The sequence below is a fragment of the Symphalangus syndactylus genome, chromosome 3 (assembly GCF_028878055.3).
Source record: "Symphalangus syndactylus isolate Jambi chromosome 3, NHGRI_mSymSyn1-v2.1_pri, whole genome shotgun sequence".
NCBI lineage: Eukaryota > Metazoa > Chordata > Mammalia > Primates > Hylobatidae > Symphalangus > Symphalangus syndactylus.
In genome coordinates this window covers 21,107,720-21,132,570 of record NC_072425.2, presented here as the reverse complement: position 1 = coordinate 21,132,570, position 24,851 = coordinate 21,107,720, and the positions used below count along the sequence as shown (strand labels likewise).

Genomic DNA, 24,851 nt, shown 5'->3' with positions numbered 1-24,851 from the left:
ATCTGGTTTTCACACCAGCTCCTTCCTCCATAAGCCCACAGAAGTCACAGTCAGCTCCTGTTTTCTGGGAAACTAGCTGTCTTTTCATCTTGCTGGGTGTATGTTATGTCTGTCTGTCAGCAAATTGGGAAATGGCCTCCATCCTGACAGATACATTTTGTAAAGCCTTAAAAGCACATACACTAATGTGAAGAAAAAAAGAACTTTTTCTGTTTTGGACTCTGGCTATTTGCTCTTTATAGCTGAAGTGTCAAGGGAATGGGATTTCCCAGGTAGATGTACTAATGTAAAATGCATTAGTGTTAAGGTGGGGGCTCCCAATCCACCCAGGGCCAAAGGGTTAATACAAAATGACAGAGTTTAATGACTGCTATTATGGTTGCCAAGCAACCAAGAGAAGGTGTGCCATAAAGGCCTAATTAATGAATGAGGTAGCAAGAGTTTCTGTTAAGTTGGTAAGCAGTTCACAGTTCACCATTGCCTAGCTTTGCCCAGATGGTAATACTCTTAAGCTTTCTTAGCTCCACTGAGCAGCAGCAAAATAATGTGATTATAGTCGCAGCTCTGGCTAAAGTTCTGACATCCTTTCCATACTCAGTGAAATTTCTTAAGTCAGTTGAAACAACAGCCTCCTGTAGATTCACAATGAGGATTATATGCTTGCATTTTGTTACTCATATGAGATCCAGGTCCAGAAGAACACTGGAATGATTCTCTTCTGGGCTCTCTTGGCTGCAGAACATTAAGACTCATCAAAATTTGGGACTCAAACTGAACTGCCATTGGAACTAGAGGCTCTGTTGGGACAATGTTCTTTTCAAAGGAAAGCCCAGACAACAGTAACAAAGGACTACACCCAGAGTGTCCACAACTTGCTAAGCTCTGTACAAGTGGTAATATGGTTTGGCTGTGTCCTCACCCAAATCTCATTTTGAAATGTAGCTCCCATAATTCCCACATGTTGTGGGACGGATCCGGTGGGAGATAACTGAATCACGGGGGCAGTTTCCCCCATACTGTTCTCGTGGTAGTGAATAAGTCTCACGAGATCTGACAGTTTTATAAGGGGAAATCCCTTTTGCTTGGTTCTCATTCTCTCTCTTGCCTGCCACCACGTAAGAAGTGCCTTTCACCTTCCACCATGATTGTGAGGACTCCCCAGCCGTGAGGAACTGTGAGTCCATTAAACCTCTTTTTCTTTAAAAATTACCCAGTCTCAGGTATGTCCTTATAAGCAGTGTGAAAATAGACTACCACAGTGGTTACGTTTTCGTAGCCCTGTAAGGTAGGAATTACCACTCCCATTTGATAAGCTAAGGCTCAGAGGTACCTTGCTCAGTATCACAAACACTGACTGCTAAAGTGCAGCTGAGCCAGGATTCAAACCCTGTTCTGACACCTGAGACTATCCTCTCCCCATTGCATTATGGCTGCCACTGCTGTGGATGGCAATCATGAAGAGAACTGAACTGTCCACCTGGGAGTGCTCTCCAGGTATCACACACAGAGCTGGCACTTAGACATCTATTATCTTGTTTAATCATCATCCTTGCAACAACTGAGACTCTGTTGCTATTATTAATCCTCATTTTAAAGAGAGTGAATACCAGGCTCAGCTAAATTGCAGACTGAGTTGTCTTATCTGAAATGCCTGGGACCAGAAGTGTTAAGGGTTTTCAGATTTTTTTTTTTTTTGAATTTTGAAGTATTTGCATATATAGAGCAAGATAATCCTGAGGATGGGACCCAAGTCTAAACATCAAATTCATTTATGTTTCATATACACCTCATAACACATAGCCTGAAGGTACTTCGATAGAATATTTTTTAGTCATTTTGTTCAAGAAACAAAATTTTGACTAAATTTTGATGGCAACCCATCACATAATCTCAGGTGTGGAGTTTCCCACTTGTGGTGTTATGTCCCTCAAAAAGCTTCCAACTCTAGAACATTTCGGATTTTGAATTTTCAGATAAGGGATGCTCAACCTGTAGCAAATGAAGATAGCAATATTGAACTCAAGTCTGTGGCTTCAAAGCCTGCTCTCCTTTCACCATGCCACGCTGCCTCAGTAACGACCACAAATCATAAAGGCTTGCTCTGACTTAATTTCCATACTGAAAATGGATAATATACTCAATTACACAGTTCCCTCCATGCCACAATAATCAATTAAATACATGAGCTTTTCTTTCAAGAGTGAACCTTCTACATCTGAATGTAGCTCAAAATCACCACGTATTCAAACAGGGAGGGCCCCTGAGAGCAGGTGTAATGGATTGGCAACCACCAGCTAAGTCTTGAAGATAACAGGGCAGCGGGAGTGAGGGATGACAGAAGAGGCAGCTGCCTCAGCCTGGGCTCCGAGGGAAAATGCTCTTATTCTTTAATGGAGGAGGGTCTGTGCATGCTGGGGGGCAAAAGGGGGGCCCCAAATGAACAAAGGTAAAGAGAAGAGGAAGAAAGACTGGTCCGAGACCAGTTAAAGTGTTCTCATTAATAGGACTGACTTCAAATGTAATCAAAGTGGAGGACCCAGCTCAGCCTGGCAAAGTGTCAGGAGATTTGCCCCTCTGATCCTTTCATTCGCCAAAATACAATCTCTTTACTAGGCCCAGCAACTTGTACAGACACACGTTCACCCTTCTATCAGGGCTATTCAAAATACATGCAAACTCTTTTCAGACTAATCTTAGCAGAGTTAACATTATCATTGCCAACACTGTCTCTTATGGGTTGGGCCATGATTATTTGCAGCTGATTCTTATCTATGGCAATTTCTGAAATCCAAGATTGACTTCCTGCTGCCATCCAGCATGCGTGGGCTGCCTCCATCTTGCTGGGAGTAAACACTTGGGAAACACAAACAACTCAAGGCTAGTTTAGGCAAAATGGAATTAGAAGAGTAAACCAGTCTTTACCTAAAAGAAATGGCATTCATGCATTCATTTATCAAACATCCCGTGATCATTTAAAAAGCAGAATGCTAGGGAGTTAGGTATGAAAAGCAGAACTTTCAGATTATAAATGATACTCCTTCTAAGTGTCTGACCCAGAACTGTCTTCAGCCTTAGAGTGCAAGCTCACCTGCTTGCTCACTTACTCTCCACACCAACTCTTCCCCTCCCTCTCTGCCCCAGAGCAGATTCCCACAACTTCTCACCTCACCTGTAAGTGGTTCCTCCATGCTAGAGCCAAAATGATTTTCTAACACACAAATCTGATTATGTCATCCCTTAAGATTCTCCAAGTCATTCTTCACTGACTTCAGGATCAAGTCCAAAAGCCACCACATAGCCTGTGAGGTCCTTGCTCTCTGGTCTTTCCAGCCTCATTTCCTGCCATTCCCCTCTGCTCCAGGCATACTGAATGCACCACCATTCTGCAGAAGCACTGTGCTCCCCTGGTCCTGGGCCTCTGCCTGTGCTGTCCAACCTGCCTATCATGCTCTGCCTTCTCTCCCATTCCTGTCCCAGCTCCCCATCCACCTGGGTAACATTCTTAGTTGTTCTTCAGGTTTCATCCCATTTCCCATCTCCACCAACAAGAGTGAGCTACCTCGTGATATGGTTTGGCTGTGTCCCCACCCAAATCTCATCTTTAATTGTAACTCCCACAATTCCCATGTGTCGTGGGAGCAACCCTGTGGGAGGTGATCGAAACATGGGGGCAGGTCTTCCCCATGCTGTTCTGATGATAATGAATCAGTCTCATGAGATCTAATGGCTATAAAAATGAGGGTTTCCCTGTACCAGCTGTCTTTACCTGCTTCCATCCATGTAAGACATGACTTACTCCTCCTTGCCTTCCGCCATGATTGTGAGGCCTTCCCAGCCATATGGAACTGTGAGTCCATTAAACCTCTTTTTCTTCCCAGTCTCGGGTATGTCTTTATGAGCAGTGTGAAAAGACTAATATAGTAAATTGGTACCAGTAGAGTGGGGCATTGCTGAAAAGATACCCAAAAATGTGGAAGTTACTTTGGAACTGGGTAACAGGCAGAGATTGGAACAGTTTGGAGGGCTCAGAAGAAGACAGGAAAATGTGGAAAAGTTTGGAACTTCCTAGAGACTTGTTGAATGGCTTTGACAAAAATGCTGATAGTGATATGAACAATAAGGTCCAGGATGAGGTGGTCTCAAAAGGAGATGAGGAACCTGCTGGTAACTAGAGCAAAAGTGACTCTTGTTATGTTTTAGCAAAGAGACAAGAGACTGGCAGCATTTTCCTCCTGCTTTAGAGATTTGTAGAACTTTGAACTTGAGAAAGATGATTTAGGGTATCCGGCAGAAGAAATTTCTAAGCAACAAAGCATTCAAGAGGTGACTTAGCTGCTGTTAAAGGCATTCAGTTTTAAAAGGGAAATAAAGTATAAAAGTTTGAAAAATTTGCAGCCTGACAATATAATAGAAAAGAAAATCCCATTTTTCTGAGGAGAAATTCAAGCCGGCTGCAGAAATTTGCCTAAATGAGGAGCTGAATGTTAATCACCAAGACAATGGGGAAAATGTCTCCAAGGCATGTTAGAGACCTTTGCGGCAGCTCCTCCCATCACAGGCCCGGAGGTTTAGGAGGAAAAAATGGTTTCATGGGCCGAGCCCTGGGTCCCTCTACTGGGTGCAGTCTAGGGACTTGGTGACCTGTGTCCCAGTCACTCCAGCTGTGACTAAAAGGGTCCAAAGCACAGCTCAGGCTGTTGCTTCAGAGGGTGGAAGCCCCAAGCCTTTGCAGCTTCCACATGGTGTTAAGCCTGCAGGAACAGAGAAGTCAAGAATTGAGGTTTGGGAACCTCCAACTAGATTTCAGAGTAGTATGGAAATACCTGGATGCTCAGGCAGAAATTTGCTGCAGGGGTGGGGCCCTCATGGAGAACTTCTGCTAGGGCAGTGCAGAAGGGAAATGTGGGTTGGAGCTCCCACACAGAGTCCCTACTGAGGCACTGCCTAGTGGAGCTGTGAAAAGGGCCACCATCCTCTAGACCCCAGAATGGTAGATCCACTGACAGCTTGCACTGTGTGCCTAGAAAAAGCTGAAGATACTCAACACCAGCCCATGAAAGCAGCCAGGAGGGTGGCTGTACCCTGCAAAGCCACAGAGGCAGAGCTGCCCAAGACCATGGGAACCCACCTCCCGCATCAGCGTGACCCGGATGTGAGACATGGAGTCAATGGAGATAATTTTGGAACTTTAGGATTTGACTGCCCTGCTGGATTGTAGACTTGCATGGGGCCTACAGCCCCTCTGTTTTGGCCAATTTCTCCCATTCATAATGGCTGTATTTACCCAATTCCTGTACCCCCAATGTATCCAGGAAGTAACTAACTTGCTTTTGATTTTACAGGTTCATAGGCAGAAGGGACTTGCCTTGTCTCACAGGAGACTTTGGACTGTGGACTTTTGAGTTAATGATGAAATCAGTTAAGACTTTGGGGGACTGTTGGGAAGGCATGATGAGTTTTGAAATGTGAATACATGAGATTTGGGAGGGGCTGGTGTGGAATGATATGGTTTGGCTGCGTTCCCACCCAAATCTCATCTTTAACTGTAACTCCCACAGTCCCCATGTGTCATGGGAGCAACCCTGTGGGAGGTAACTGAATCATGGAGGTGGTCTTTCCCATGCTGTTCTCATGATAATGAATAAGTCTTATGAAATCTGATGGCCTTAAAAATGGGAGTTTCCCTGCACCAGCTCTATTTGCTTGCTACCATCCATGTAAGATGTGACTGGCTCCCCCTTGCCTTCCACCATGATTGTGAGGCCTCCCCAGCCAGGTGGAACTGTAAGTCCATTAAACCTCTTTTACTTCCCAGTCTCAGGTATATCTTTATCAGCAGCATGAAAACAGACTAATACACCTCCCTCAGGGCTTCATGCTTTTATACCCTTGTCACATCAAGGTTTTTAGTCTGACCATCCCTCCCGCAAGGACATGTCATCTCTCTGACTCCAGTGTCAACTACATTGCTTGGTTCATAGTAGAATGCAGTAGATGTTGACTAAACCAATATTTATTGAATGAATGAATAGGTGATACCTAACGCCCACCATATTCTAGTGTGATCTTTATTTGCTGCTCAGCTTGTTAAAGAAGAACATCCAGATTTCCCTCCCTTCTTCCCTTCCCTCCTCAAAGACACTGAAATAGTCTAACCTTTGTAGTCATAATGCTTGGTGCTCACTCCCATTCTTAGAGTCAGCTGGGTTGCTCCAATTAACCTGCATTTCTCGTCCTAACCCCAGACTTGGAAATTGAGAGCCACAATAGAAAAGAAGCACAACTCACTGAGGGAGGCTGAAGGGAGGGAGCATCCAGAAGATCAAATCTGTGGAGCATCTAATCAGCTTCTAAAACCACATATACCTAAATTTCCTAATGAGACTTCAGCATGAATCTCAACCTTTAGAGGTACTGAAAAATAAACACACTGAATTCTCAATGTTGGCTCCAGGCCAAATCTGACTTCGACTTTGGCACAAAGAGTTAACCACCTGGAGTGAGGGGAAGGCGAGGGGAGGAGAAGAGAGAAATAAAAAGAGGAGAAAGAAAAATAAAATTCAAAAAAAAAAAAAAAAAAAGTCATTGAGCAGACTTCCGAAGAAAAGCCTGGCTGATTTAAAATGAAAGCTAGGATGCAGACAGGAGGTGGCAGCATGGACTTGAGGTCTGAGCATCAAAATGTCTGCCCAAGCCTCCCCAGCTTTCTCTTCAAGGCTGTGCCACAGAACCCAAACCATAACCTCTCTGAGCACAGGTCATCTTCCAAAAAGGGAGAAGCAACTCGCCTTTCTTAGACGAAGGGATATTCTGAAAATAAAGACTAAGAAGAATAGCAATTCTCAAACGAATCAAGCTGTAAAAAACACAAATCATCCCCAAGTGCTTTGATAGCTGATAAAAAAATTTTCCAAATCTGAACTTCCATTCTAATTTTGACAAATATTCTAAATTGGCTTCTAATGATACAAAAATATGAGATGGCTTTATTGCATTTCAATCTGGCTCAAAACCATTAACAAATGCATCTTCAGGAAAATTCTTAGCAAAGAGAAATTCAAAAGCAACTCTTACTCATTTTTAAAATCTGTTTCAATGAGTTCTAAATTTATAGTAAAACATCTCTGCAATTGTAACGCCATTCAGAGCACAATGACACCAATTATGCCCAAGCTTCACTAATTGTTAAAGCTTTAGATAAAGCTAAAAATTTAGAAGTTGGATATGAAACACTCTTGTGACCCTCATTATATTTTTCTCAAAAATGTTCAATACCAGTAGCAGAACTGTGAGTTAAATGCTAAAATTCAGTGACAGTCAGAGAAGGAATTTATGAAGCCTTTTAAAACACTTAAAAGCTGAATGGCTCAGGTCTTTGATGTGACTCAGTGCTTTGCAAACCAACTTGAGAAAAGTTTCCTTCTGTCCCATATGCAAAGGCAGCTGCCCGGGACTACAGGTTCTCGAGTGTGATTTGGAAACATTTCAGCATCACACTCCCTATAATTCAAACCCTGGTTTGTGTCTGTCTTTATAGGTCATTGTTGGCCAGATGGAAAATATTAAGGAAAAGAGACTGCAACTAAACCAGTAGGCTGTGGTACACAGTTGCAAGGCCGCAGTTAACCATGAGCAGAACTGCAGGCAGGCTTTGCTTAGCTGCAAGCAAAGCTCTGGCGCATCCTCTGCCCAGCAGCAGGAGGGCCCCCTGGCCAGCCGAGAGCAGTCACTGTGCCAAAAAGACTGTACGGGCCTCACTGCTCGGATGCTTCCAGAGAAAGGAGAATCGATGGGTTCCTTTGTAAACAACTTCTTGTGCTTTCAGGCTGTGACCGACTTCAAAGGTGGCATAACTTAATTCTCTCACAAATTATGCCATGGAAATCTTGAGGAAGTTATCTTCCTGAGGAAATACCTATGTGGCCCCTTATAAACTAAATCCTAACAGGTAAACAACAAACAACAAAAGAAAAACACGTTCAGCTTTCAGTAAGTAAGAAAAACTGCACAACCTAATATAATTTCTACTCACGACTTAAACCAGTTTTTAGTAAAATCTTATTGGACATTAGTGAATGCAGACCTTAAATATCAAAGTTTGTGTTGCATTATGACACGACTTTATACATCCATCTCTATTAATGGGACCTGACTCACAGCATTGATTTCCCTCTCAAATATTTGCTGAATAAAATGTGTCAATTGTTAATAATGGGTAACCTTTATTAATGGCTTAGTCTGCAACAAGTATTCTTCTCAGGACTTTACATGTATTTCACTTTCAGAAGAAGTCATTTTTACCAAGAAAAGCTCTCATTTGTAAAGGATGTAAGGTACGTGTTAGCATCATTATTCCCTTGACACAAAGGCCCCTCAGATAATTCAATAATAACGTGTCTCACATTGAATCCAAGCCTGACTATAAATCCAGATTCTTCCACCACACTCCATGCTGCCTCTATCACACGAACATACTTTAGCCATTCCAAACATGACCATTTCTGAAATGCACCAGACCATGAAGTCCTTGAGGACAGGGATAGTGCTTTATTCACAGCTGAATCTCCAGTACACAGCACAGAGCATTAAAGAATGAATGAAGAGAATAGAGGGAGGAGCCTCTGGCTTTTACCAGTTGCTCACACACAAGTACCCACAATAGGTAGTGTGAAATTTGCTCCCTGGTATCATAGAAGAGGTATACAGTACTTGGGTAATCCTTAACAATGGGGGAAAAAATAGCAAGTAAAGAAGAGCTCTTAAATAAGGATATTTAGCCTATGATCCAGAGACCATAGAAGGGGTTCTGTGAAAACCTATAATGTCTATAGAACTTTTTAAAGAAACCCACATAAACATTTTTTTGGAGACAGTTCCTGGAGCTTTCAGCAGATTTGCAAAGGTATCCTATCCTCCCAAAAAGTTTGCCTTCTAAGAGTCTTCTCCAATTTTATTGTCATGGGGCTGAGTAGGAAAGGCCAGGGACTCTGTGGTAGAGGGCTTATGTTCAAGTCATGTCCTCCAAGCAGCCACAGAACCTTCGTCAGGTGACTCTGAAGCTCAGTGTTGTCACGTGTAATTTACCCAGATGTCACAAGATCTAAACGGATGATCAGCATTAAAGTATTCAGCACAATACCTTCTCTCTACTTGGCTAATGTGTAAGGTATACAATAATAAAACATGAACAGGAGATGGTATAGAACCACTGAAGGAAATATAATGAGAGTACCAGCTGCTCTTCTTTTCCCAGAAAATGTTTTCTTGTTTAGTCATCTAAGAGAAAAGAGCCAGAAAACATCCACTTTTCCTGGAATGCCTACTACAGAGCCTTTTTTATATCAAGCTACAAGTTAATATCCATACTTCAAACTAGATTTTCTGAAGTAAAAGAAATTAAATGATATTCTCATAGGCAAAACAAAAGAAATTCTAAAACACCTATGACACTCAAGGAAAGAAACATGGATTCTGTCTCAAATCTAACCCACCTATCCAGAGAAGAGCACTTTTCAGATCCTCCAGATGTATCCTTTGAAGCTACTTGCTTTGACATCATAATTACAAAATGGTGCAAGGGCTGTGAAATCATAAACAGATGATAACTCAAAGGACAAATACCAAGAAACAATCTTTTACTTGCTAAAGACCTTAAATGATAAGAAAACACCTTCAGAAAGCCAAGAATGAAAGTAATAAAAACTCAGTATTTAATTATTAGCTGTACCATTCATATTAGCACCAATAAGGGAAAGAAAAAAGGGAATAAATATTTAGGTATAAATCTAACAATATAGCTGTAGGAACTGTATGCTAAAAACCACAAAACACCAAAGAAAGAAATCAAAGAATCACTAAATAGTCCAGGCGCGGTGGCTCACGCCTGTAATCCCAGCACTTTGGGAGGCTGGGGCAGGCAGATCATGAGGTCAGGAGATCGAGACCACCCTGGCTAACACAGTGAAACCCTGTCTCTACTAAAAATACAAAATATTAGCCAGGCGTTGTGGCAGGCTCCTGTAGTCCCAGTTACTCGGGAGACTGAGGCAGGAGAATGGCGTGAACCCAGGAGGCGGAGCTTGCAGTGAGCCAAGATCGCACCACTGCACTCCAGCCTGGGCAACAGAGCGAGACTCTGTCCCAAAAAAAAAAAGCATCCCTAAGTAGATGGAGAGATGTACTATGTTCATGGACTGAAAGACCCAAATATTGTAAAAAGGTTATCTTTGCAGCTGGGCGCAGTGGCTCACACCTGTAATCCCAGCACTTTGGGAGGCCGAGGCGGGCAGACCACCTGAGGTCAGGAGTGAGAGACTAGTCTGACCAACATGGAGAAATCCTGTCTCTACTAAAAATACAAAATTAGCCAGGCATGGTGGCACATGCCTGTAATCCCAGCTACTCAGGAGGCTGAGGCAGGAGAACTGCTTGAACTCAGGAGGCGGAGGTTGCAGTCAGCCGAGATTGTGCCATTGCACTCCTGCCTGGGCAACAACTGCAAAACTCTGCCTCAAAAAAAAAAAAAGAAGTCATCTTTCCCCAAGTCATTTTATATATTCAATCCAATGTCAAACCACATCACAGTGGGATTTTCTATAGCTACTAAAGATCAAGAAACTAGAAGAGCAAAATTTATGTGGAAAAGCAAAGAAACTAGAATAGCTAAGACAATTTTAAAAATGAAAAACACAGCTGGAAGATTAATGCTATCTGATTTGAAGAATTACTGTGATGCCATGATTAAGACAGTATAGTATTGATAGATACATAGATGCTACATCAGCATCATCCTGATACCAAAACCTGGCAGAGACACAACAAAAAAAGGAAATTTCAGGACAATATCCCTGATGAACATCAATGCGAAAATCCTCAATAAAATACTGGCAAACCAAATCCAGCAGCACATCAAAAAGCTTATCCACCACGATCAAGTCAGCTTCATCCCTGGGATGCAAGGCTGGTTCAACATACACAAATCAATAAATGTAATCCATCACATAAACAGAACCAGTGACAAAATCCACATGATTATCTTAACAGATGCAGAAAATGTCTTCAACAAAATTCAACCCCCCTACATGCTAAAAACACTCAATAAACTAGGTATTGATGGAATGTTTCTCAAAATAATAAGAGCTATTTATTACAAACCCACAGCCACTATCATGCTGAATGGGCAAAAACTGGAAGCATTCCCTTTGAAAACCAGCACAAGGACAAGGATGCCCCCTCTCACCACTCCTATTCAACACAGTATTGGAAGTTCTGGCCAGGGCAATCAGGCAAAAGAAAGAAATAAAGGGCATCCAAATAGGAAGACAGGAAATCAAATTATCTCTGTTTGCAGATGACATGATTGTATATTTAGAAAACCCCATCGTCTCAGCTCAAAATCTCCTTAAGCTGATAAGCAACTTCAGCAAAGTCTCAGGATACAAAATCCACATGCAAAAACAAGCATTCCTATATATACCAATAATGGAGAGAGAGCCAAATCATGAGTGAACTCCTATTCACAATTGCTACAAAGAGAATAAAATACCTAGGAATACAACTTACAAGGGATGTGAAGGACCTCTTCAAGAAGAACTACAAACCACTGCTCAAGGAAATAAGAGAGGACACAAACAAATGGAAAAACATTCCATCCTCGTGGATAGGAAGAATCAATATCATGAAAATAGCCATACTGCCCAAAGCAATGTAGAGATTCAATGCTATCCCTATCAAGCTACCATTGACTTTCTTCGCAGAATTAGAAAAAAACTACTTTAAATTTCACGTGGAACCAAAAAAGAGCCCGCATAGCCAAGACAATCCTAAGCAAAAAGAACAAAGCTGGAGGCATCGCACTACCTGACTTCAAACTATACTATAAGGCTACAGTAACCAAAACAGCATGGTACTGATACCAAAACAGATATATAGACCAATGGAACAGAAAAGAGGCCTTAGAAATCATGCCACACATCTACAACCATCTGATCTTTGAAAACCCTGAGAAAAACAAGCAATGGGGAAAGGATTCCCTATTTAATAAACGGTGTTGTGAAAACTGGCTAGCCATATGCAGGAAACTAAAACTGGACCCCTTCCTTATACCTTATACAAAAATTAACTCGAGATGGATTAAAGACTTAAATGTAAGACCTAAAACCACAAAAACCCTAGAATAAAGTCTAGACAATACCATTTAGGACATGGGCATGGGCAAAGACTTCATGACTAAAACAACAAAAGCAATGGCAACAAAAGCCAAAACTGGCAAATGGGATCTAATTAAACTAAAGAGCTTCTGCACAGCAAAAGAGACTATCATCAGAGTGAACAGGCAACCTACAGAATGGGAGAAAATTTTTGCATCTATCCATCTGACCAAGGGCTAATATCCAGAATATACAGATAACTTAAATTTACAAGAAAAAAACAAACAACCCCATCAAAAAGAGGGCAAAGGATATGAACAGACACTTCTCAAAAGAGGACATTTATACAGCCAACAAATATATGAAAAAAAGCTCATCATCACTGGTCATTAGAGAAATGCAAATCAAAACCACAATGAGATACCATCTCACACCAGTTAGAATGGCAATCATTAAAAAGTCAGGAAACAACAGATGCTGGAGAGGATGTGTAGAAGTAGGAACGCTTTTACTCTGTTGATGGGAGTGTAAATGAGTTCAACCATTGTGGAAGACAGTGTGGCAATTCCTCAAGGATCTAGAACCAGAAATACCATTTGGCCCAGCAATCCCATTACTGGTTATATGCCCAAAGGATTATAAATCATTCTACTATAAAGACACATGCACACATATGTTTATTGCGGCACTGCTCACAACAGCAAAGACTTGGAACCAACCCAAATGCTCATCAATGATAGACTGGATAAAGAAAATGTGGCACATATACACCATGGAATACTATGCAGCCATAAAAAAGATGAGTTCATGTTCTTTGCAGGGACATGGATGAAGCTGGAAACCATCATTCTCAGCAAACTAACACATGTACAGAAAACCAAACACTGCGTGTTTTCACTCATAAGTGGGAGTTGAACAATGAGAACACATGGACACAGGGAGGGGAACATCACACACCGGGGTCTGTTGTGGGGGTGGGGGGCTAGGGGAGGAATAGCATTAGGAGAAATACCTCATGTAGATGACAGGTTGATGGGTGCAGCAAACCACCATGGCATGTGTATACCTATGTAATGAACCTGCACGTTCTGCACATGTATCCCAGAACTTAAAGTATAATTTAAAAAAATTTTTTTAATGAAAAACACAGCTGGAAGATTAATGCTATCTGATTTCAAGACTTACTGTGAAGCCATAATCAAGACAGTATAATATTGACAGATACATAGAATAATGGAACAGAATAGAGTCCAGAAACAGACCTACACAAATACTGCATAGTCCATTAATTTTTGTGAAGGCACAAGGATGACTCAATCAAGAAAAGATGGTCTTTTCAACAAATGGTGCTGGAACAACTAGATGCTCATATGCAAAACAAAAACAATCTACAAAAAAATTCAACCTATACCTTATCCCTTAAAAATAATTAACTCTAAATGGATCACAGACCTATAGGTAAAACATAAAACTACAAAACTTTGAGGAAAAGATAGGAGAAAATCTTTGTGACCTTGGGATAGGCAAAGAGTTCCTAGATATGACACCAAAAACATGATCCATAAAAGGTAAGATTGATGTGTTATGATTTTATCAAAATTAAAACCATTTGTTCTGTGGAAAATCACTGTTAAGAGAATGAAAAGAGAAATCACAGGCTGGGACAAAATGTGATTTGCAAATCATATATCTGAAAAAAGATTTATGTCAAGAAACTTAAAGAACACTTGAAACTCAACAATAAGGAAACAAATCAATGTTTTTAACTGGGCAAAAGATTTGAATACTTTACCAAAGAAGATATACAAATGACAAATAAGCATGATATGCCCCAATCACTGATTATTAGGAAAACGCAAATTAAAATATCACAATAGCTCCTACTACACACATAGAATAGCTAAAATGCTTGTGAGTATGTGGGACAACTGGAACTCTCATACCTTGCTTGTGGGAATGCAAAATGATACAACAACCACTTTGGAAAGCAGGCAGTTTCTTACAAAGTTAAACGTACACTTGGCAACATACATCCAGCAATTCCACTCTTAGGTATTCGTCCAAAAGAAACAAAAACTTGTGTTCACACCAAAATCTGTGTGCTAATGTTTATAACAGTTTTATTCATAATCATAAAACCCCCAAACAACCTAAATGTCCTTCAATAGTGAATAAACAAACTATGAACACATTCTACAGTGGAATACCTACTCAATAATAAAAGGGAATAAATCACAGATACACACACCAACATGGATGGATCTCAAATGCATTTTACTATGTGAAAGAAGACAGTCTCCAAAAGGTAATACCATATGATTACATTTTTGTGACATTGTGGAAAAGGTAACACTATAGAGATAGAGAAGAGGGGTTAAGAGTAGGAGAAGGGTTTGACTACAAAGGGGCAACACAAGAGAACTGGAGTGGGAGATGACAGAAGTGCTCGTATGGTGGTTATGGTGGTAGATATATGACTACATATTTGTCAAAACTCAGTAAATTATACAAAATGAGGACATTTTACTGTACACAAATTAAAAATAAAAATAGAAAAATCTCACCAAATCTATTAATTTTGAAAAATGAATACATTGCAACTCTTCTAATACACTTATCTGATTGAATTTAGTTAGGAATGGAGGCTCTAGAATGAGAATCCTGCCAAGGTTTCTCTGCATCACTTTTGGCAAGTTACTTAATTTGTCCAAACCTAGGTTTCTTCATCTGCATAACGGGTGCCATAGTGCCTTCTCAAAGAGTTTTTAATGAGGATTAAATGAGAAAGCGCATGGAGAGCACTAAGCAAATAGTAAGCGTTCAATAAATGAGTTGTTACTAAGTTTGTTGTTGTTTTGAGATGGAGTTTTGCTCTTGTTGCCCAGGTTGGAGTGCAATGGTGCGATCTCGGCTCACTGCAACCTCTGCCTCCCGGGTTCAAGCAATTCTCCTGACTCAGCCTCCCAAGTAGCTGGGATTATAGGCACACGCCACCACACTCGGCTAATTTTGTATTTTTAGTAGAGACGGGGTTTCTCCATGTAGGTCAGGCGGGTTTCAAACTCCCGACCTCAGGTGAGCTGCCCGCCTCAGCCTCCCAAAGTGCTGGGATTACAGGTGTGAGCCACTGCGCCCGGCCAGTTTGTTTGTTTTTTAAAGACAGTATCTGGCTCTGTTGCTCAAGCTGGAGTGCAGTGGTGTGATCATAGGTTTCTGTAGCCTCAAACTCCTAGGCTCAAGTGATCCTCCCATCTCAGCCTCCTAAGTAATTGGGACTACAGGTATGTGCCACTACAACCAGCTAATTTTTATATTTTTTATTTTTAGTAGAAACAGGGTCTCACTATGTTGGCCAGGCTGGTCTCAAACTCCTGGCCTCAAGCGATCCTCCCATCTAGGCCTCCCAAAGCACTGAGATTACAGGCAGGAGCCATCACATCCAGCCTTGCTTTCACTTTCTTAATTTTTAAGAGCTTCCTTTTTTTATTCCTGAATATTACTTTTTATAGAATCATATTCTTGTTGGCTATTTTTTTTTTTTTTTTGAGACAGAGTCTTGCTCTGTTGCCTAGGCTGGAGTGCAATGGCACGATCTTGGCTCACTGCAACCTCCATCTCCTGGGTTCAAGCAATTCTCCTGCCTCAGCCTCCCAAGTAGCTGAGAATACAGGCGCATGCCACCATGATTGGCTAATTTTTTGTACTTTTTAGTAGAGACAGGGTTTCACCATGCTGGCCAGGCTAGTCTCGAAGTCCTGACCTCATGATCCACCTGCCTCGGCTTCCCGAAGTGCTGGTATTATAGGCATGAGCCACCATGCCAGGCCTCTTCTTTGCTTCTTTTCAAGATAGTCTCACTCTGTTGCCCAGGCTAGAGTACAGAGAGGCATAATCATAGTTCACCGTAGCCTCGAACTCCTGGACTCAAGTGATCCTCCCACCTCAGTCTCCCAATTAGCTGAGACTACAGGTTTCTGCCACCAAGCCCAGGTAACATTTTTATTTTTTTATGTAGAGGCAGAGTCATTATTAAGTTTTTATTCATATTTCAGCAAGATAAGTTATGGAAATACAGGATGTTACATTCACCCCAAAAGGAGAACTACTTTAAGATTATGTGATACCCTGAAACCAACAGAAGTCACCTATTCAGAGGAAATTGCCTGTTTAAAATACACAGATGACTACTCATTTACATAATAATTTAACTTCCTTTATCAGGGTTCAATATTGCAACTAATTGTTTAATTATATGTCTGCCTTCAGATCCTGGGCCATGTGAAAGTGGGGAAAGTGCATGTCTCGGGTATCACTGCATCCTCAGTGTCTACAGTGGAGTACAGGGCACCTACAGACACCCAATACCAATACATGTTTCCTTAGCCTAAGTCAAATAAGGCACCAAGTTTGGGATGGGGGCAAGAAAAAAGAACGGGAGGAACATGGACTTCAGAGTCAAATAGAGCTAGGTTCAAATACTGACAATATCAGCTAATAATGATTCTCCAAGGTTCCTTTTCCTCTTCTGTAAGACAAGGATAATTCTTCCTCTGCAGAACTGCTGTGAAGACTGCAGGAGAGAATGCACGTGAATGTTCAGGGCACTTGGTTCTAGACGTATGATGGGTGTGTATTACAGCAAGTTTCTGCCTCATCCTCTTACATGAGCACATCCCGAGAGAGGGCTTGGGAAAATAATTTTTTTTATTTTTTAAAAAAAGCCATACTAGCTTTCAAGTTGTCACTAGGTAAAACTTGTGTAGGAACAAGTTACTACTACCAGGCAGCATCATACGTTATGATTTGATCCTCGCTACAATCCTCTGAGGACTTATGATTGCCCTCATTACGTAGATGGAGAAAGAGAAGCCAGAAAAGTTGGAGATGCTCGTGGAGGTGTTGCTGGGAAAACAGGAGCTGGGATTTGAACCTTCTGAGTTTATATTCTAAGCTTTTTTGCCCCCAAGAAAATCAAGGAAGATATCAAAGGGCACATCCATCTAAAGGCTCAGTGAACTTCCCAATATTAACCAGGTGATAAAAATTAAAATACTCCTATTTCCAATATGACCATTTATAGATGTTCTAAACCAGCTCATCCAGGGAGGAAAGAGTTCATGGAGTCCCCACTATATATCAGACACTCTGCTGAATAATTTGTACACACTCTCTCTCTAGCAACCCTTTGAGATGAGTCCTTATCTCTGAACGTCAAAGATGACAAAAATAAGTTGCAAGATGTTAGGTAAGAAGATCATAAGTGGGCAAGAGCTGGTAAGCAAACGCAAACCTCTCTGGCTCCACAGCTCACACTCTCTGCACTGCCCCATGGCACTCACTTGCAGAGACTTCATGATGCTCCCATGATCTCTGAAGTCCTAGTCAAAAAAGCCAGCATCGTGATTTCCTCAGGTTGTCCGTGACACATACACCACACTCAGTGTTTGCCTGAAATTCTAGAAATTATCCTCTCATGAGTAACAAAACAGTAAGTGGTGAGATGTTTCCTTTTTTAAAGTTGTTATTATTAACCAAGAATTCTGAATTCCCAAAACAACAGTCACCTTCTAGAAAAAAATACTGAAGCTTGGCTGGGCGTAGTGGCTCACACCTATAATCCCAGCACTTTGGGAGGCCAAGATGGGTGGATCACTTGAGGTCAGGAGTTCAAGACCAGCCTGGCCAACATGGTGAAACCCTGTCTCTACCAAAAATACAAAAATTAGCCGGGCATGATGGTGTACACCTGTAGTCCCAGCTACTTGGGAGGCTGTGGTGGGAGAATTGCTTGAACCTGGGAGGCAGAAGTTGCAGTGAGCCGAGATTGTGCCACTGCCACTGCACTCCACCCTGGGTGACAGAGTAAGGCCCTGTCTCCAAAAAAAGAAAAAAGAAAAATCACTGAAGCTAGCTAGTTAGACTGCACCTTCTCTACAAATGTACTCATAGCTGCATAAGTAGTTCTGATGAGAACTAAAAATTCTTATAGTAACTATACACACCAATAGCAGTTCTGTCTTTATCAAGGCTAAAGGCACAAATAAACAAAAAGAAGGTCTTCAAGTCAGTGTACGAGAACACATGACCTGTAAGAGCTATGTTGTAAGCTCAGAAGGGCTAATTGTTATCATTTCCATTTTCTGGAAGGAGGGAAGCCCAGAATCATACCCAAAGTCAGAGTCCAACAGGCTCCGGGCGGAGTCTAGATTGAAGGTCTCTCTGCCAACCTAGTGGTTCTTTCCTTACTACATTAGAATTCCAGGCCAGGTCATGCTATGATGTCACAAGGAAAAAGTCCCTTGCCCTGTGTCTTAGCTTCCTCAGGAGAGCTGTCAGGGAAGGGAAGAGAACAGCATAGAGTCACTGTTCCTATATTTTAAGGAATAAATGAGGTCTCATATTTAATGTCCTATCTAAAAGTGATGACAATGCTGATAATAATATGCAATTACTTTTTTTTTTTTTTTTTAGAAATACTGCCATGCATTAGCAAGACTGCACTAAAACTTCTGTAATTCCTCTGATCATGCATCTCAAACACCTTCATGGGAATAAGAAAACAATTGTCAAAAAAATGAATTATGGCAATAAAGCCCTAATGAGCTCATTGGAATTTAATAACACTATTTTGATTTGAATTTTTTTGAATCACAGAATATTTCAGTCTTAAGGGACACTGACAACTCTCATTTTTCAGATGAGGTAGATACAGGTCAGGCATCTTGCCCAATGTCACTGGGCCTATTGGCAGTACATACAGGACTTGAATCCAGGTCCTAAAACTCCTCATCTTTCTGCTATCCTACACGGATGCCAATAAAGATTACCTTAATGGACTAACTACCAATGCTGTGAGGTTACTGATCTAGAAGTTATAAAATGTCAATATAATTTATTCCGTATTTTTTAAGACAAAAATTCCATCGAAGTCAATGAGGCGAGCTAATGGAGAATAGGAGTTAATCCTGCCTGGGTTAAAATTCTTATTGTGCTAGGTTAGAATTAATATTGGCATCTCATATGGAATATTTAAAATGTTTAATTTAACCTTTAATTCAACTCAGTTTTGGTTGTTGTTGTTGTACTTGTTTATTTTTAAGAGACAGGGTCTCACTCTGTTGCCCACACTGGAGGGCAGTGGTGCAATCATAGCTCACTGCATCCTTGAACTCCCGGGGCTCAAGCAATCTTCCGGCCTCAGCCTCCCAAGTAGCTGGAACTACAGGTGTGCACTACCATGCCTGGCTAATTTTTTGTAAACATGGGGTCTCATTATGTTGCTCAGGCTGTTCTCAAACTCCTGGGCTCAGGTAATCCTCCTGCCTTGGCCTCCCAAAGCACTAGGATTACAGATGTGAGCCACCACACCCAGCCTGAACTCAAGTTTTTAAAGGGCAACCCACTATTCAACTGAGTAGTCCAAATTAAATTTGCTGAGAAAGCTTAGTTGTGTTTGGGGAAAAACGTAACAGAAGCAAAGATTTTTGTACACATTCCTTGATCTTTAAAATAGTATTATATGGCAAAAGTACTCCCCGCTCCTCCCATCCCCAAAATGAAATTTCAAAATCCACTCTTTCCAGGGGTCTTAGCAGCCATCAGCAGCACTTCAAAGGGGGTAGACAAGAGACAGGTATAAATCATAAGCAATGCTCATCCTTCAAAATATTTTGAAAACAATACTGTTAAAACAAAGACACCTGAATTCCAAGATAATTAATCCCCTCAAATGTGAGTAAATGGACTGCCATTTGGGAGCTGTTACTGAAGTTTTGCCACTTACATTCTAAGCCATTTTCTGACCCTAAAATACTGACATCCTTCTGGGAAATTTATGTGAGAAAATTCTTTCAAACACCATTTAAAAGAGCCCACTAGTTTAACAGTCTTAGCTGAGAAAACTTCCTAGAAGAGTAAGAAATTGAAATAAGAGGAATGCTATCCTGAATGTAAAGCACTGAACATATTAACATCTATCAAGGGACTCATAACCAGTATTTGTTAAAGAGGATTTTAAGATTAATAGCTAAAATGAAATTAAATGTAAAACATATTTAAACTAATATATGTTTGTTTGTTGCATACACAAAATGTCAAAAACAGTCATTAAATACAGCTTATGACTCTAAACAATTGTTTGTGGATTCTCTTTTTACAAAATAAAAACCTGAAGATAAATAATCATCACAAGGCTGCACACTGCTGACATCTGGGCCAGATTACATCAAACGTTGCCTTCCTGTTCAACACAGCACAAGAGAATAAAAAAATTTTTCCCAATTTAAACTTGTCCCTAGAGCCATAAAGAATGAAAAACTGCCGCATCAACAGCTTCTGTGTGTGTGTGTGTGTGTGTGTGTGTGTCTGTCTGTGTGTGTGTGTGTAGTGATGTTTTTGTTTGCTTGCTTTTCATTTTTTATTTCATGCATTTTCAATACATCTACGTACTTTTCTCTTCCCTCTTTCACCATTCATTGGCTATGTAAAGCTCCAAAAGCTGGCACTCTGATGGAACAAGCCTCATATCCTAAAGTGCTGAAAGAATTGGCTACTGGTATGAAACCATTTCAAGGATACCAGCAACTTTTGTTAAGGCTATTGTTTTATAGTTAAATGCCATTCAGAGCAACTTGAACTGGACCTGTCTACTATCAAAGAGAGTAATTCACTGGGTTGCCTAGGATTTGGCTGGCAGGCCATCCTAATATTTATCTGGGGACAACTTTCACCTTTGGCTAGAAAATACTAACACAGAGCTTGAAATTGAGCAAAGTAAGAAAAGTAAATACTATGGAAAAGAATTGGGATTTGATGTGGCTGTTACTCAGACGATGGAACCTGCAACATTTTGGAATAACTTGTTCACAAGCATGCATACCTACATATACACACAAAAGGACCTAAAAACCTTTCGTGTGGCTTTTAGATAGAATGTCACATTCCAGCCTTCACTGGGATCTAGAATTTTTCAAAAATAAAATCTGAAGGACATAATCATTGTTCTCCATACTCTCAAGAAATCTGTTCAACCACTCTGATTTCAGGGTTGCTTTTCATTAGCAAAAGTTAGGAAGAAGAGGATTTGTGGAGTTTTCAGAGCTGACTTATGAAGTTTCAAATAATTACCTTATAGACACTGGAGCAGGCAGTGCAGTGAGAGGGTACTAATAAGGCTTCGCACAAAAAGTGTGCAGAAGGACAGAGAGGGAAAATAACAAGCAGACCCTGGGCTTTCTTCCTAAGTTTCCAGAGTCCTGATTTTCTTATTAAAAATAATGTTAAAATATTTATCTTTCCTAACCTCTACAACTAACTTTATATTCTGAATAAAGATAACTTTCAGTTATAAACAAAACTAAGATAGAAAGTCAGATTTTAGAGCACCTGGGAGTGACGAATTGAGAAAAGAAATGGGGTAACCAACAGAAAAATCTCAGTCCAGCTTAGATATGACTTGCAGCTGAAAGTTATCTCAGGTTTTCAGGTCCTACTCTTCTAAGATGATGAACTCATACTATCTTTTAATGAGAGCCTCATATCTGCCTTTGATGTGTGAAAGACACTCCCAGCTGGAGGAGAGTTCAAGCAAGATCTAAAATATTTGCTTCAGCTGCAAAGAGCTATTAATGAAAGTTTAGAAAATGAGGTAGCATTGGGGGAAAATCTTTAGAAAAAAAGATGACATACTCTCATCTTATGAAATCTTAAGGGAATATATTCCAGTAAAATAAAATCTGACAAAAAAGTTCTTCCCTCTTCTACACACCAGAGTTCTTCATCCTTTTCCAGAGTGTGTTCTTAATTCCCTGGTACATAGAAGAAAAAAAAAAAAGGCTTCATATAATTTGCTATTCACACAAAACACCAAGGGTTAGACTCACGTAACGTACACAGAGGTCATAAGACCACCTGGATGTATCAGCTTACATTGGGGAGAGTTTTAGAATTAATTCTTACAAAACCACCTTTAAGTGTGTTTAAGAAGGGAAGCACTTACAGTGCAATCTTGCGCAACACATTTACCTATGTAACAACCCTGCATGTCCCGTACATATGCCCCTCTACATAAAAGTTGGAAATCAAAAAAAAAAAATCCTGTGCAAAAGGGAACTTAAGTTCAGATAATTCTCCACAATTCTCTATGCTGCTTAATGTTCTGAGATTATCTTTTTGTCAAAAAAGCAAGCAAAAATAGAAATCTGGTTTTCTTAATAACCTGTCTAAATATATTTTCTAACGATCCAATCTACTCTCAGTATAGAGCACAGGTACAGAAGATAAGCATTAAGCAATTTCCATAGGCTATTATAAATCTCCCATTTGGAGTCTGGGACACTTTCAACTACTCTTAGCTGGTCTACCCAGTAACTACTTTCCCTGAATGAGCAGGGAGATCTGTAGAGGTAGTAAAGTCTTTGAGACCTTTTCTTATTATTTCCTTTGACAGGGAGCAGGAGAAAAGCATATGTGGAAAAACATATGAAATTCCTTCACAGAAAAAAAAAAATTCTCGGTTTCTAACTCCTAAATTAGGTATCTTACATAACATATTTACACATATGTCAACAACTTTACAAAGTAGGCCTCATTATCTTTCTTTTACAGATGTGGGAAACAAGGATCAGACGAGTCAAGTTATATGATTTGTCACATGGCTCGTAAGTCAGAATTTGAATCTAGGTCTCAATCTACAAGCTGTGCTTTAGAATGTTAGGTAATTAAACATGATGGCATCACCTACTTTCTGCGGAAGAAATAAATGTTCTAAGGTAAAGAAAGATGTTGAGGAAGGGAAAGTAAGACAGAGACAGAGAGAGAGAGAGAGAGAGAGCATGGGCAGGCAAGAACCAGGACTAGGAAATAGTTATTTCAGCAACTTTTATTCATTCAGTAAGTACTTATGTAGAATCTACTAGGGGTCAGCTACTCTGAAGGGTTCTCTCAATGGCATCTAAATTCTTGCACCCTCTCTAGGAAATTATATAATTTCTTCTTTCAAAGTTTCCATATTCCTAGGCCAACGTGACATTCCTTTTTTCTCCTCACACATGCATGGCTGAAACCACGCCAAACCTCAGCAGCTTTTAGAAGTGATAAGTCTGCTAGAGTATTTATGTTAAAAACAATTTCAACGGCATAACTGGAAATATTCTACTCCAACAACCAAAATTTTACAAGTGATTAAGTGGAAAGAGATATGAACGGATATGATCGGATATCTCAGAATGACAATCCATAACTAAGCTAGCTTCCCTACCCACCATCAATGTCAACCATGTCAAAGGAAACTCTGTAAGCAGAATAACTACTTCCTCTTTTTAGCCTGATCCATTTATCCATTTTTCAAAATTTCAGGTATTTCAGACAATGTAGTCTTTTGGATTAAAGACAAGAACTAAGGAAAATATTAATTTCTATCTCAGTTACTATGCTGGTTTACAGAGGCTGCATCATAATTGTTTAACGCCTTTCCTTAGGGTTCTTTTGATAGGAAGGGAGAAGAAATTGCTTAACTTCCTCATTGCTCAGTCTCCTCAACGAGTAAAATAGAGAGATATCCTGGTTATCCCTTCACCTTGATATGAAACTAAACTTTGTTAAATAAAGCTCCAGACTGAGTGGGTGCTGAGTGTCATTCAACAAATAATAATTCCCCAATCGGAGTTTCAAGTTCTCATATTATATTTGAGCAACATAGCACAACGCTGACAAAAAGAGGATTAAATCAAGGATTCTGAGCAGAGAGGGGAAAGGCCATGATCATTCCTATCAAAAAAGAAAGGGCAGTTATTTTCTCTTTTCTTTCCTTTAAAAAGAAAGTACTGAGGGATAATTCTGATGTGTCTATTCCAGCAGAACATTTGAAAGACATATCCAATTCAGGCCAGAGCATTGCTCTCAGAGCGAAGGGTATCACCATGCTCTAGAGTTCAGTCTCCTCTGCACATACATAAACACAAGTGCATAGCGCCCCAACGCTGTTTGTCCCCTCGGCCTCACAGCTCTGCCAGTTGGCAAACCCAAGCCAGGAAGTTGTCAATTCCAATTGCGTTTAGGCCATGTAGTCCTATTAAAGAAGGCCTGCTGGTTAAGGGGCGTCCTCTGTTTCCAAAGCATGGGAAAAAAAAAAAAAAAGGCTATGCTTAGATTGGAGCTGGCAACTTTCACTGACTAGAGTTTTCAAGGAGCTATGAATGAGTTTAACAAAGGAGGTCTGTGGCTAGTTTCTGGCTGAAGTCCATGTCAACAGTTTTTAAGGTCACAGGCCACACTAACTAACATTTATTCCCAGCAGACCTTGTTCTAAACACAAGCTGTAAGTAGTACAAATTTGGAATTTTTCTGTAATCCCTTGAGATATTCCTGATCCTTCCACATGTTTCTGCTCAATTAAAAACAATTCTCACTTTGCACCACAAGAGAGGCCATGCTCAGCAATCTCAGTTCATCCTTAGGGTAGATGAACAAAAACCTGGCAAATCAAAGGGCTTGAGTGGGGAAGGGAAGGAATTCAGCTGGATCACACTGAAAAGTGCAGACAGCTCCCCAGGGGCTCAGTTTGTGAAAGCATAAAACGGGTTATGACAGAGATCCTGAGGCCATAAAAAGCAGGTTTGAGGCAAGCATTGGGAATAGGTTCCTAGTCATTTTACGGAAATAAGATAAAAATTTCTGAGAAAATTAAAAGGTCAACTAGGTGAG

General features: G+C 40.5%; 1 protein-coding gene across 23 annotated transcripts in view; it reads right to left on the bottom strand.

Annotated features, from left to right (window-relative positions):
- DENND1A (DENN domain containing 1A) overlaps positions 1-24,851 on the bottom strand; it is a 553,551-nt gene that overhangs the window by 345,872 nt on the left and 182,828 nt on the right. The window contains exons 2-3 of one of the 23 annotated variants that reach the window (XM_063635980.1): positions 18,318-18,478; positions 17,489-17,605 (exon numbers count right to left, since the gene is read on the bottom strand). The exons of 21 other annotated variants lie outside the window; for them this stretch is intronic. The gene's annotated coding sequence lies outside the window, so the exon portion shown is untranslated. The remainder of the gene's footprint in view (positions 1-17,488; positions 17,606-18,317; positions 18,479-24,851) is intronic. One more of the 23 variants, XM_055271158.2, reaches the window with a different exon arrangement.